The sequence below is a fragment of the Pimephales promelas genome, chromosome 10 (assembly GCF_988280905.1).
Source record: "Pimephales promelas chromosome 10, fPimPro1.hap1.1, whole genome shotgun sequence".
Lineage (NCBI taxonomy): Eukaryota > Metazoa > Chordata > Actinopteri > Cypriniformes > Leuciscidae > Pimephales > Pimephales promelas.
The window spans coordinates 9,143,690-9,159,052 of NC_142778.1; positions in this window are offsets into that span (position 1 = coordinate 9,143,690).

Genomic DNA, 15,363 nt, shown 5'->3' on the forward strand with positions numbered 1-15,363 from the left:
CCTGAGTGCAAAAATTGAGGCTCTAGCCCCTTCCAGAGCTGAGATATCGAAACTCAAAAATTCGGCCCGAAAAAAAAAAAACGACAGTGGTACCCCTTACGTTTTTGTTTTTTTGGGCGAAAAATTAAGTTTCCCCAATCTTCCCAAAACTCTGGATTCTGATAGAGGGCCATGAGACTTAGACCTGAGTGCAAAAATGGAGGCTCTAGCCCCTTCCAGAGCTGAGATATCGAAACTCAAAAATTCGGCCCGAAAAAAAAATGACAGTGGTACCCCTTACGTTTTTTTTTTTGGGCAAAAAATTAAGTTTCTCCAATCTTCCCAAAACTCTGGATTCTGATAGAGGGCCATGAGACTTAGACCTGAGTGCAAAAATGGAGGCTCTAGCCCCTTCCAGAGCTGAGATATCGAAACTCAAAAATTCGGCCCGAAAAAAAACCGACAGTGGTACCCCTTACGTTTTTTTTTTTTGGGCGAAAAATTAAGTTTCTCCAATCTTCCCAAAACTCTGGATTCTGATAGAGGGCCCTGAGACTTAGACCTGAGTGCAAAAATGGAGGCTCTAGCCCCTTCCAGAGCTGAGATATCGAAACTTAAAAATTCGGCCCGAAAAAAAAACGACAGTGGTACCCCTTACGTTTTTTTTTTTTTTGGGCGAAAAATTAAGTTTCTCCAATCTTCCCAAAACTCTGGATTCTGATAGAAGGCCATGAGACTTAGACCTGAGTGCAAAAATGGAGGCTCTAGCCCCTTCCAGAGCTGAGATATCGAAACTCAAAAATTCGGCCCGAAAAAAAAACGACAGTGGAACCCCTTACATTTTTTTTTTGGGCGAAAAATTAAGTTTCTCCAATCTTCCCAAAACTCTGGATTCTGATAGAGGGCCATGAGACTTAGACCTGAGTGCAAAAATGGAGGCTCTAGCCCCTTCCAGAGCTGAGATATCGAAACTCAAAAATTCGGCCCGAAAAAAAAAACGACAGTGGTACCCCTTACGTTTTTTTTTTTTTGGGCGAAAAATTAAGTTTCTCCAATCTTCCCAAAACTCTGGATTCTGATAGAGGGCCATGAGACTTAGACCTGAGTGCAAAAATGGAGGCTCTAGCCCCTTCCAGAGCTGAGATATCGAAACTCAAAAATTCGGCCCGAAAAAAAAACGACAGTGGAACCCCTTACATTTTTTTTTTGGGCGAAAAATTAAGTTTCTCCAATCTTCCCAAAACTCTGGATTCTGATAGAGGGCCATGAGACTTAGACCTGAGTGCAAAAATTGAGACTCTAGCCCCTTCCAGAGCTGAGATATCGAAACTCAAAAATTCGGCCTGAAAAAAAAACGACAGTGGTACCCCTTACGTTTTGTTTTTTTTTTGGGCGAAAAATTAAGTTTCTCCAATCTTCCCAAAACTCTGGATTCTGATAGAAGGCCATGAGACTTAGACCTGAGTGCAAAAATGGAGGCTCTAGCCCCTTCCAGAGCTGAGATATCGAAACTCAAAAATTCGGCCCGAAAAAAAAACGACACTGGTACCCCTTACGTTTTGTTTTTTTTGGGCGAAAAATTAAGTTTCTCCAATCTTCCCAAAACTCTGGATTCTGATAGAAGGCCATGAGACTTAGACCTGAGTGCAAAAATGGAGGCTCTAGCCCCTTCCAGAGCTGAGATATCGAAACTCAAAAATTCGGCCCGAAAAAAAAACGACAGTGGTACCCCTTACGTTTTGTTTTTTTTTGGGCGAAAAATTAAGTTTCTCCAATCTTCCCAAAACTCTGGATTCTAATAGAGGGCCATGAGACTTAGACCTGAGTGCTAAAATGGAGGCTCTAGCCCCTTCCAGAGCTGAGATATCGAAACTCAAAAATTTGGCCCGAAAAAAAAAACGACAGTGGTACCCCTTACGTTTTTTTTTGGGGGCGAAAAATTAAGTTTCTCCAATCTTCCCAAAACTCTGGATTCTGATAGAGGGCCATGAGACTTAGACCTGAGTGCAAAAATTGAGGCTCTAGCCCCTTCCAGAGCTGAGATATCGAAACTCAAAAATTCGGCCCGAAAAAAAAAACGACAGTGGTACCCCTTACGTTTTTTTTTTTTTTTGGCGAAAAATTAAGTTTCTCCAATTTTCCCAAAACTCTGGATTCTGATAGAGGGCCATGAGACTTAGACCTGAGTGCAAAAATGGAGGCTCTAGCCCCTTCCAGAGCTGAGATATCGAAACTCAAAAATTCGGCCCGAAAAAAAAACGACAGTGGTACCCCTTACGTTTTTTTTTTTGGGCGAAAAATGAAGTTTCTCCAATCTTCCCAAAACTCTGGATTCTGATAGAGGGCCATGAGACTTAGACCTGAGTGCAAAAATTGAGACTCTAGCCCCTTCCAGAGCTGAGATATCGAAACTCAAAAATTCGGCCCGAAAAAAAAAACGACAGTGGTACCCCTTACGTTTTTTTTTTTTTTTGGCGAAAAATGAAGTTTCTCCAATTTTCCCAAAACTCTGGATTCTGATAGAGGGCCATGAGACTTAGACCTGAGTGCAAAAATTGAGGCTCTAGCCCCTTCCAGAGCTGAGATATCGAAACTCAAAAATTCGGCCCGGAAAAAAAAACGACAGTGGTACCCCTTACGTTTTTTTTTTTTTTTTTTTGGGCGAAAAATTAAGTTTCTCCAATCTTCCCAAAACTCTGGATTCTGATAGAGGGCCATGAGACTTAGACCTGAGTGCAAAAATTGAGACTCTAGCCCCTTCCAGAGCTGAGATATCGAAACTCAAAAATTCGGCCCGAAAAAAAAAACGACAGTGGTACCCCTTACGTTTTTTTTTTGGGCGAAAAATTAAGTTTCTCCAATCTTCATGGAGAGTGCAAAAATGGAGGCTCTAGCCCCTTCCAGAGCTGAGATATCGAAACTCAAAAATTCGGCCCGGAAAAAAAAACGACAGTGGAACCCCTTACGTTTTTTTTTTTTTTTTTTTGGCGAAAAATGAAGTTTCTCCAATTTTCCCAAAACTCTGGATTCTGATAGAGGGCCATGAGACTTAGACCTGAGTGCAAAAATTGAGGCTCTAGCCCCTTCCAGAGCTGAGATATCGAAACTCAAAAATTCGGCCCGAAAAAAAAAAAACGACAGTGGTACCCCTTACGTTTTTGTTTTTTTTGGGCGAAAAATTAAGTTTCCCCAATTTTCCCAAAACTCTGGATTCTGATAGAGGGCCATGAGACTTAGACCTGAGTGCAAAAATGGAGGCTCTAGCCCCTTCCAGAGCTGAGATATCGAAACTCAAAAATTCAGCCCGAAAAAAAAATGACAGTGGTGCCCCTTACGTTTTTTTTTTTGGGCAAAAAATTAAGTTTCTCCAATCTTCCCAAAACTCTGGATTCTGATAGAGGGCCATGAGACTTAGACCTGAGTGCAAAAATGGAGGCTCTAGCCCCTTCCAGAGCTGAGATATCGAAACTCAAAAATTCGGCCCGAAAAAAAAACGACAGTGGTACCCCTTACGTTTTTGTTTTTTTTGGGCGAAAAATTAAGTTTCCCCAATCTTCCCAAAACTCTGGATTCTGATAGAGGGCCATGAGACTTAGACCTGAGTGCAAAAATGGAGGCTCTAGCCCCTTCCAGAGCTGAGATATCGAAACTCAAAAATTCAGCCCGAAAAAAAAATGACAGTGGTACCCCTTACGTTTTTTTTTTTGGGCAAAAAATTAAGTTTCTCCAATCTTCCCAAAACTCTGGATTCTGATAGAGGGCCATGAGACTTAGACCTGAGTGCAAAAATGGAGGCTCTAGCCCCTTCCAGAGCTGAGATATCGAAACTCAAAAATTCGGCCCGAAAAAAAAACGACAGTGGTACCCCTTACGTTTTTTTTTTTTGGGCGAAAAATTAACTTTCTCCAATCTTCCCAAAACTCTGGATTCTGATAGAGGGCCATGAGACTTAGACCTGAGTGCAAAAATGGAGGCTCTAGCCCCTTCCAGAGCTGAGATATCAAAACTCAAAAATTCGGCCCGAAAAAAAAAAACGACAGTGGTACCCCTTACGTTTTTTTTTTTTGGGCGAAAAATTAAGTTTCTCCAATCTTCCCAAAACTCTGGATTCTGATAGAGGGCCATGAGACTTAGACCTGAGTGCAAAATTTGAGACTCTAGCCCCTTCCAGAGCTGAGATATCGAAACTCAAAAATTCGGCCCGAAAAAAAAAAACGACAGTGGTACCCCTTACGTTTTTTTTTTTTTTTGGGCGAAAAATTAAGTTTCTCCAATCTTCCCAAAACTCTGGATTCTGATAGAGGGCCATGAGACTTAGACCTGAGTGCAAAAATGGAGGCTCTAGCCCCTTCCAGAGCTGAGATACCGAAACTCAAAAATTCGGCCCGAAAAAAAAAACGACAGTGGTACCCCTTACGTTTTTTTTTTTTGGGCGAAAAATTAAGTTTCTCCAATCTTTCCAAAACTCTGGATTCTGATAGAGGGCCATGAGACTTAGACCTAAGTGCAAAAATGGAGGCTCTAGCCCCTTCCAGAGCTGAGATATCGAAACTCAAAAATTTGGCCCGAAAAAAAAACGACAGTGGTACCCCTTACGTTTTTTTTTTTTTGGGCGAAAAATTAAGTTTCTCCAATCTTCATGGAGAGTGCAAAAATGGAGGCTCTAGCCCCTTCCAGAGCTGAGATATCGAAACTCAAAAATTCGGCCCCCCTCTCCATGCAATTTGCAATTAATACATTTTAAAAAGAAATTTATTTTAAAAATAAAAATAATGTATTGAATAACTCATGCGGAGATTCCACTCCCAAAAACGTCGACTTCAGCTGTATTAAGAACATGAGTGGGCCAGTTATTTTTATTACTCTTCTTAAGTTGCACCAGCCCTGACACAATGCTAAATCATAAAACAGATATGTACAATAACATTACGATATCCTTTAATCGATTTAAATAGTTATTGATTTAGGTTTATGTGGTCGTTTAATTACGCCTTTATAATTGAATTAAACGTGAATGTAAATAATGGTCCAGGGGTAGAACTTTTGCCAAGCGTGCCAGAGATTCTGGGTTCTAATCCGTTCTAATAACATTTTTTTTTTCATCAAAACTGATTATGTTTATCAGTGGTTGTATATCAGGCACAGACAAAACATCTTCAGAACATTTTGTGTTTTAATTTCACCGTAATGAATAGAGTCTCTCCACAACGGATTGCGCGTCCGAGTGAAGACTGTGCGCAAGCCAGAAAAAAAAAAAACACATTAGCCTATCCGCGCCAGCGGCAACGAGCATTAATTTGAACAGTTGATTTTAAAAACACATTTCAGCGCTAGATCGTCTCTTATTTAAAAAACGAACGAAACGAATGCTCTGCTAGTTAACTGAAGATGTTTTGTTTATTTGTATTGGTACATTCGTGCCGGAATGTTTCAAAAGTGGTGGGTACAATATCGACGGTGGGGACATATCCCACCCGCAAATTACGCCTGGTACTTGAAATCGGCGTAATAGTTGTTTTTTGTCCTATAGAAAAATGTATTGGATGTCATAATTAGCCCCCCCCCCCCCCCCCCCCCTACAATATTAAATGCCCGTCCATTGGTTTGTTTCTGCAGCCGGCTCTGTAGAACACCCCTTCACACACACACACACACACACACACACACACACACACACACACACACACACACATACACACACACACACAATGAGTTAGATGCATTTTGTGCGCCTTTCTTTATTGGCTCTTGAACACAACATGACTTTTCCTTAAACCACCAAATGTATGCAGACTTTAATGCGGATTCTAGATTAAGTAAATTTTAATATGTATAACACTTTTCACACACTTTTCACAGAGAAAATCATGATGGTCATTTTTATAATATCTTAATATATTTATGTCTTACAGTCGCAATTAGCTATGGAAGCATGTTTCTGCCACATTGTGACTTTTGAACTCACAATTCAGATTTTTTTCTTGCAATTGCAAGTTTATAACTCTGACTTTATTTTTCTCATAATTGTGAGATATAAACTCATGATTACAAGAAAAAAGTCAGAATTGTAAGATATAACCTCATAATTAAAAAAGGTAATCAACTGCAATAGGCCTATTATATCTTCCAATTCGGTCTATTTTTCTCACAATTCTGAGAAATTAATTCATTGTATCTATAGCACAAATTGTATGTATCATGCAATTTATTCACAGAAATTAGTTTAATGATATAGCCATACGCACTGTAAACCCCTTGAGTAGGATTAGTGGTGTGTGTTACGCCATAAAATGTCTCTGCACGAGAAAACTGCATATCATATGCATGTAAAAACGTATTTCTGCATATAAATTGCATAATAAATACAATTCCCGGCCCGCTATACACACTTTCATGAGATCGGGCTGGATAAAAAGTCGCATTATACCTTTTTTTGCTTTTTATTCCGTGGGGAAAACAAGCTTCCATATTTAGCAGATTGATCGATAATATACTGTAATATAGATCATATAAAGAATCATGTAGCAGAGATATTCTATATGTACTGTTTTACGTGAGTGTACTGGGTATGTGGGTATATGTAGTATGTACTACATCCAACCATATATCGCTGGGTCATAATATATTACATTTCAGCCCGTTCTCATCCCAAGGCGTCATATACTGACGCTTTTGACAATGCGTCTACATCCAACGCACTTAGCGTCAATATGAGACGCAGATATATATGGGCCAGAAGCCGCCTCCTAGTGGTCTAACCCTAACCCTACCCCAGACTAGCCCGGCAAATTTAGATTTGCTCTGTCTGGCAAAGAGCTCATTCTAGCCCATTTCCAATCCACCGAAATCGCGGCACCAATCAGAAACGTTGGGGCGGGATTACGCGTTGACGACAGCACAGCGACGGTGAAGCAGATTTTGTACATTCACAAAGGGGTATAGTTGAACACCGTCATTAGAACTCTATAACCGCCAAAACCATGTAATTAAAATATTTTTTTCACAAAAAATTTTTATCATAGAGAATTTTTAAATACTAATATCAGCTTACGAGGGTAACGGAGGCCGAGTTAGTGGTGCTTCAGAGACTGCTGCTACTGCTGGAGATGATTCGGGAGAGGTCTGTGCACCTTTATCGATCAGAGCGCGCGCTGACTCGGAGTAAAGCCTTGTTTATACTCAACGCGTCTGCACGAGCGAGAAGGTGCGCGGCAAAAATGACGCATTCGGTGCGCAAGACCGACCCAATTCCCCTTGGCTATGTGCACAGCTTTTTTTGTAGCGGCGCCGCGTCCGAAGATGAACGACTTCAAATCGAATCTGCCCGAGCATGGAGCAGTTTGCGTGTCTAAATTGCAAAGTTCATTGCAAAGTTTTTTTTGTTAAGGTTTTGTTTACTGTGTGTGATTTATATAATGGAAAGCACATTCACTCATAGTAGTTTTGCTGTTAATTTTAAATAAACGTAGAGCAAGTAGCTAATCAGATTGTCTGTTAATTTATTCAAATAGACGAATGTCGCTCTGCAAACGTCATCTCCTTCAACGCTCTGATTGGTTTTAGGTCTATCCGATTGCGCCCAGAGACTTTTGAGCTACGTCCGTTGGTGACGCCCCTCTGGAAATGATTTGTCAATGAAGCTTTGCCAGACCATAACTCAGTTACAAACTGAGAATGGTCTGGTTTATCCAGGCTAACCCCAGACCTAAACCTACCCATAAACAAATTGTGTTATATTGACGCTAAAACGTGCCATGTGCGTCGGATTTAGACGCATTATAAAAAGCATCACTATATGATGCCTTAATTGGGATGAGAATGTGTTGTACATTTATAGTGTTATTTAATATAGGCCTAGTAAATATGGCAACATTTTGTCTTGTATTTTTGTTTTCTTGTTTATTGATTTCAAGATGCTACTGTACATGACAGTCTATGTTGGAGTTAAAGAGTATTGGTCATTTGAGGAGCTTACAAATTTAGAAACACCACTAATAAGCTCAGGATCAGCGGCCTCCGTGGCTCAACCTACAAAAACAAGGAAAGTTCAGCATCCCCCCGCTTCTTTCATAATGTAGCATCTGTTGTTTGTAATAACGTAAATGAGGTCAATGAATTTTTGACCATCCCCCGATGAATCACTTATGAAATAAACACAAGTACACTATTCCAAATCACAGGCAGCATGTTCACACCCAAAACCCCCCAAAAAAGCGTTTGCTTTCAATTTTGACGACATTCAAGGCAACATCATGTTTGTTCTGTTATGAAAGTAATCCCAGAATGCTTAGTGATAAGCTTGGTGAAAAACATCCATCTAAAATACAAAATCAACTACAAGATATGTTGAGCATAAATGTTTTTAATTTGATTCTGAAAACTAATAAAATTATTTACCAAAATGTTTTATGTGCTAAATAATGTATGCTTATTACAGCTTAGCAACATGCTAAAGTCAAATTCTAATGACTGATTTTTGGTTTTTGAAGTTGTTTCGCTAAATACTTATTAATCATGCAGGGGCTTTTTGGTAGCCAAAAGGCTCAACTGAGGACCACAAAAGCCCACCACCTGCACAACACCATTTACTTAGGGAATGAGTATAAGAAGCAAATGCGTATCATATACTCAAATCTGGCTATCATTTCAAAAGCGTGATAAAGATCATAGGATAGAACATTGTGTCGCTATCATCATTACAGGCTCCGGTCTTTGGGCAGTGAATGATTGACGCAGTGTTCAGTAGAGGAACATGACACTGTAGCGTGAAACACCTTTAATGAGACGGACAGAATGTCCCAGACAGGTACAATGTACAGATCAACGCTCTTAATCCTGTTTAATTTTTAAAGGAACAGTAGACAGGCTTTTCACAGTGCTATGGATTAACTAATGATAATAACCCAGCAGATCTAGATGTGCTATCTTTCAATATGTTTATGATCAAAACATGAAGAATGGTTAAAGAATAATGGGGTGATTTTAAACTTTGACCAAAACCTTGGTTAAGGTGTCTTTGTTATATTGTAATTATTAGTTTAAGTTCTGAGTAATATTAATTAACAAAGTAGGGTTAGGAATTGGGTTTGGTTTAGGGTTAGTTGCATGTAATTATGCATACTTTACTGTTATTACAACTGTAAGTAATTTCTTTTTTTCTCCATTTTGTCACCTGATGGAGTTTTGGTTTCTTGCCATAGTTGCCTTTGGCTTTTGGCTAGCTTAGTTGGGGACATTTAATATTCAATAATATTATTGATCTGCCTGCATTTACACCGTTGTATTAGAACTGAACTAAGCTGGGCAATGACATCATGTTTTTCTCCAGAACGGCTATATACAGTATATACGACTATAACTTACTAAGCTGTACTATGACACTATTTTCCTGTTATCACTGTCAAGCTGCATTGAAACAATCTGTATTGTAAAAAGCTCTATTTAAATGTGACTTGACCGGACTTGACATTTACAATTAATCATTTAGCAGACATCTTTATCTAAAACGACTTCTACATGAGGAAAGCAACAATATGCAAGTGCTGTGACTAGTCCCAGTTAGTCTAGCACATTACACGTAGTGAGTTTTTTTTTTTTTAATAGATATATGGAGTAAGTGTAGTATTAATGGACAAGATGTGTCTTCAGCCGTTTCTTGAAAATTCATGTAACATGTAACAAGGACACTATAAAATAAAGTGTTACCACCACCTTTTAAGAAAATACATTTAGTAGACATTAAATCACCAGATTATATTTAAAAGAATTTTATAATATAGTTATATTATTATTTATTATTATCCAAGATAATGATAATACCTTCAGTATTCATTTGTTATTTTGGCTATAAAAAGGTGATGTTTAAATTGTATAATTGCTGCAATCCAGTTTTATATAGACTTATTTCTATGTAACATTAAGAGGTTTATTTTTTAAATAAATACATTTTCTTAAAAAAAAAATAAAAAAATCCAAACAGCTAAAAGAAGTAATCAAATACATATGTCAATATTCTTATTAAAAATATTACACTTTACATATAGCACTGGCTCTCATACGTTTGCAAAGAGACATGTAAAACTGATAAGTTTCAGTTGGTTGTCAGTCTCGTTTTATTTTAAGAAAAAATACTTAGAATTGGTTAGCACTTTTTGTAATAAAAAAAAAAAAAAAAAAAAAAAAAGACTGTGCTAGGAAATGTCCTACTATGGTCTGAGGCATTTGCAGTTTGTCCACTAAGAACAGATTCCCACGTGCCCACATGACTTCTGTTCTCTCTTAAGTCTCCAGCTTCTTGACCTCACAAGTCCAAACTGGAGATCTTTAAGATTGTTCTTCTCACAGAAATACAACAGGAATGTTGGTCAGGATAAGGGCCCACCCAGCGTTTCATAAAATGAGCTGATAAGACCACCAGCCTGTCTGGATGATAAAGTCCTATGATTTCAGGGACAGACCAAGTTCATATTGTTCCAGCTCATTTTTAGTCCTTCTGGTTCTTTCCCGAAGTCCTATAATTAAACTCCCTTTAAATAGAGGACAGCCACATTTATTTCACACGCTGCTACATGCTGTCTCACCGCTAACTTAAAGGCTTGAAAATGACAGGAAGCACAAAACAATTATTAATTACATTTTAAAACATAAAATATAGAGCTGGTAAGTCCCGCCCGTAAAACTCCAAGTGGACCTCTTGGTTGAAAAAACGTCAATGCAAGTGAATGAGAGAAAATAATTATTTTCTGATCGCAGTTGAATTGTGCCATGAATGTGATAATATGTTGTCTGTGAATTTTTTAATATAATTTCTCATGTAACGAGTTTAACAATGTATTGTATGATTCTTTGGCTAGCAGTTGTGGAATAGACATAACGAGAAAGACTACACGTCGCATATGTGACGTCGCCGCATAACACATTTTCCCTCCACAAATCACGGTGCGATAATCTAAGGAATTAGATCCAGATGCCTGTGTGTTTTGTACCCAAATGTCACCATTCAAACAAAACTGTTTCTGTTGTTTCTTGATCTGTGTGCTAGTGGTGGTGACGTATATCAAACGCGTCGAAAGCAGTGAAGAGTTGTAGTCCACAAGTGCTCTCACACAAAGTCTAACCGTATGAAAATTCTACCCGCTAAATTGTAGCATTCTTTACACGAAAAATTGTATAAAAAATTCACAGACAACATATGTTCACATTCATTGCAAAATTCAAACGGGATCAGAAAATAATTATTTTCTCTAATTCACTTGCATTGACGATTTTTTAACCTAGAGGTCCAGCGGGGGTTAGCGGAAGGGGCGGGACTTACCAGCTCTATACAGTGTATAGTTTGTGTTAGTGTCTGTAAGATAAGTGGACTTGTCTTTGAAGAAACTGTAAGACAGGACACATCTGTGATGTCAGACGCAGCACAGGAACAGGATATAGCTCAGCACTTTAATTGGTAGAAATTCTTAGAATTGTAACAGGAAAAGGCGCTCTGGCTCTCCACATCCCGCAGTGCTCTGTAGATGTTCTGCAGCTGTAAGCTCTGCAGTCAGATACAAGATTCATGCTGAATTTTATTCAATCTAGCATATTGGGTCTACATTATGTGACATATTTGAAATTTTGCATGTAGATTTCTTGTTTACTGATGATCTACAAGAAGGCACACTAGAATTGTATATTAAAGGATAATTCTGGTATTTAACACCTTGAGTCTATTTTGTAGATTGTTTTGAATGAAATAGAGTGGTGGAGTTTTGACTATTTTAGAATCGCCTGTGACAGCGTTAGACTGGCTGTCTATGGGCATGCACAAACATGTCCTTAAAACAACTCTTAACGTTCATTTTCAAAACTGTGCAACTCACCGAGTGGTTGGTGGTGTTCATTGATGATTAAAAACAAATATATCGGCGCAATGTATGCTTTCAATCCGTGTTGTTAGCTATAGTGGAACTATTTTTTCAGATACCTCACAACCGCGTGTAAACTTCCGCTCGATATTTGAGTCTGAAGCGTTAGCACACTCCCGTTAGCACACTCACGCTAGCCTTCTGAGAGACGAAGAACCGAGTGAAAAGACTACAACCAAATGTAACAGACCCCTTTCCTTTTCCGTTTTCCTACCGCAGTAATATCAACAAACACTGAGTCAATGCGATTTAAAAAAATGACAAATAAAACACGACAGAAACGGTATTTCGCTACGCTACTTGTTTCGGAACATCAACGAACACCACCAACTACTCGGTGAGTTGCACAATTTTGAAAATGAACGTTAAGGGTTGTTTTATGGACATGTTTGTGCACGCCCATAGACAGCCAGTCTAAAGCTCTCACAGGCGATTCTAAAATAGTCAAAAATTCGAGACAAGACCCATTGTCAAAATTTCTAAGTCCACCACTCTATTTCATTCAAAACAAACTACAAAATAGACTCAAGGTGTTAAATACCGGAATTATCCTTTAAATGTGGTTGGTTTCTAGCCATAATGCTAGTGTTGCATCCCCAGAATTTAGGCTTCAAAATCGATAAAAGTTGCATTAATTTATGAAGATGATCATGATGAAATGTGAGAAACATAAATGTTTGTTATTCAGAGCTTATTTTCTGCAATAAACCAAAATCCAAAAAAAAAAATAAAAACACAATGAAAAATAATATTGGGTTTTCGTCAAGTGAACCAGGGTGATGCTCATTTCTGCATTCAAAAATCTTTCAAAAATACTTCATCACGGCAGCTGTATTTAGGTTCAGTTTCTGTAAACGGTAACGCTCACCTTTTTTATTTGATTGGCCATCTCCATCATTTTGACACTGTTGGTCGCTGTTAGACCATGGAGGAAACATTTATTTGTCATCCTAACAACAAACAAGACTCAATGCAACATCAATAATATCCACTGTAATATCAAGCATTGGTGTTGTATTGCAAGTGGTTTGAGAAAACCTGTGCAACTATTGAGTCATAGAGACAGATACTCAGATTTTCAAACAATCAAACGTCAATATGAATTCAAATGTTTCTCCTCAAATTCCTCCAAATCCAAATCATCTGATGTGCTACACATCAATTGTACAGCTCCATACTCTTACTGTCAACATCATACTCATTTTTGTCTATTTTTATATTTTCTAAGTAATCTTCAAAAGCATCCTCAGAGCAATAAAATGTTTGTCTGGGTAAAATGAGTGTTGGCTTGATTGCCAAAATAGAACCAGAATGCTGGGAAACTTTGTCTTGTGTTTTATACAGCACACAGCAACTAGCATGTTCTCAAGACTGACACGTCTTTGCAGAATACATCACAGGAAAGACAACAGACAACTCAAAGAGAACTTTGATGCAGGTATCTAGAGAACGTCTTCAAAGAGAAAACTGATGTTATGATTTGAAGCATGATGTGAAACGATAACTGAATAAAAATGAATGCTTTGATAAAGGAGAGTTCTGCAAGAGTGAGCAGACAAGTCATGTGCAATGTATACACTCACCTTAAGGATTATTAGGAACACCTGTTCAATTTCTCATTAATGCAATTATCTAATCAACCAATTACATGACAGTTGCTTCAATGCATTTAGGGGTGTGGTCCTGGTCAAGACAATCTCCAGAACTCCAAACTGAATGTCAGAATGGGAAAGAAAGGTGTTTTAAGCAATTTTGAGCGTGGCATGGTTGTTAGTGCCAGACGGGCTGGTCTGAGTATTTCACAATCTGCTCAGTTACTGGGATTTTCACGCACAACCATTTCTCAAAGGGAAAAACATCCCGTATGCGGCAGTCCTGTGGAAAATGCCTTGTTGATGCTAGGAGAAGAAGAATGGGCCGACTGATTCAAGCTGATAGAAGAGCAACTTTGACTAAAATAACCACTCGTTACAACCGAGGTATTCAGCAAAGCATTTGTGAAGCCACAAGACACACAACCTTGAGGCGGATGGGTTTCAACAGCAGAAGACCCTAGGTACCACTTATCTCCACTACAAATAGGAAAAAGAGGCTACAATTTTCAAGAGCTCACCAAAATTGGACAGTTGAAGACTGGAAAAATGTTGCCTGGTCTGATGAGTCTCGATTTCTGTTGAGACATTTAGATGGAAGAGTCAGAATTTGGCGTAAACAGAGTGAGAGCATGGATCCATCATGCCTTGTTACCACTGTGCAGGCTGGTGGTGGTGTTGTAATGGTGTGGGGGATGTTTTATTGGCAAAGTTTAGGCCCCTTAGTGCCAATTGGGCATCGTTTAAATGCCACAGCCTACCTGAGCATTGTTTCTGACAATGTCCATCCCTTTATGGCCACCATGTACCCATCCTCTGATGGCTACTTCCAGCAGGATAATGAACCATGTCACAAACCATGAATCATTTCATATTGGTTTCTTGAACATGATAATGAGTTCACTGTACTAAAATGGCCCCCACAGTTAACAGATCTCAACCCAATAGAGCATCTTTGGGATTTTAATAAATCTTCTCAAGGGGCATTTCTATAGAAATGAAACTTGGACATAATGTACAGTAGACTAGTCAATGTGCCGCTTGTATAGCAGTATATATTTACTCTTCTTTGAATATAACTCAACATACAGCCATTATTGTCAAAATAGCTGGAAACAAAAGTGAGCACACCCTAAGTAAACATCTCAAATTGTCAATATTTTGTGGGAGCACCATTGTTATCTAGCACTGCCTTAATCCTCCAGCTCTTCCACTCCTCCATAATGACATCACAGAGCTCCTGGATGTTATACACATGTTGCTTCTTCACCTTCTGCTTGAGGACGCCCCACAGGTGCTCAATAGGATTCAGGTCTGAAGAAATACTTGGCCAATCCATCACCTTCACCTTCAGCTTCCTGGCCGTGGGGCGGCAGTGGCTCAGTGGTTCATGTAGGTTGTCTACAAACCGAAAGGTTGGTGGTTCAATCCTCGGTTTCACCTGACCAAGTGTCGAGGCAATGAGCAAGACACCTAACCCCAGCTGCTCCCGATGAGCTGGATGGCGCCTTGTATGGTGGCTATTAGGTCTATGAAAGCGCTATATAAATGCAGTCCAGTTGTCATCTTGGCGGTGTATTTCGGGTCGCTATTATGCCATTCGGCACAGTTTCTTCAGAATGTCACAACATGTTGGAATCCATGTTTCCCTCAATGAAGCGCAGCTCCCCAGTACCAGCAGCACTCATGCAGCCCCAGACCATGATGCTACCACAGCCATCCTTGACTGTAGACAAGACACAATTTTCTTGGTACTCCTCACCAGGGCATCGCCACACATTCTGACACCATCTGAGCCAAACTAGTTTATCTTAGTCTCATCAGACCACAGGAAAATGTTCCAGTAATTCATGCTCTTGGACAGGTTGCTTTCAGCAAACTGTTTG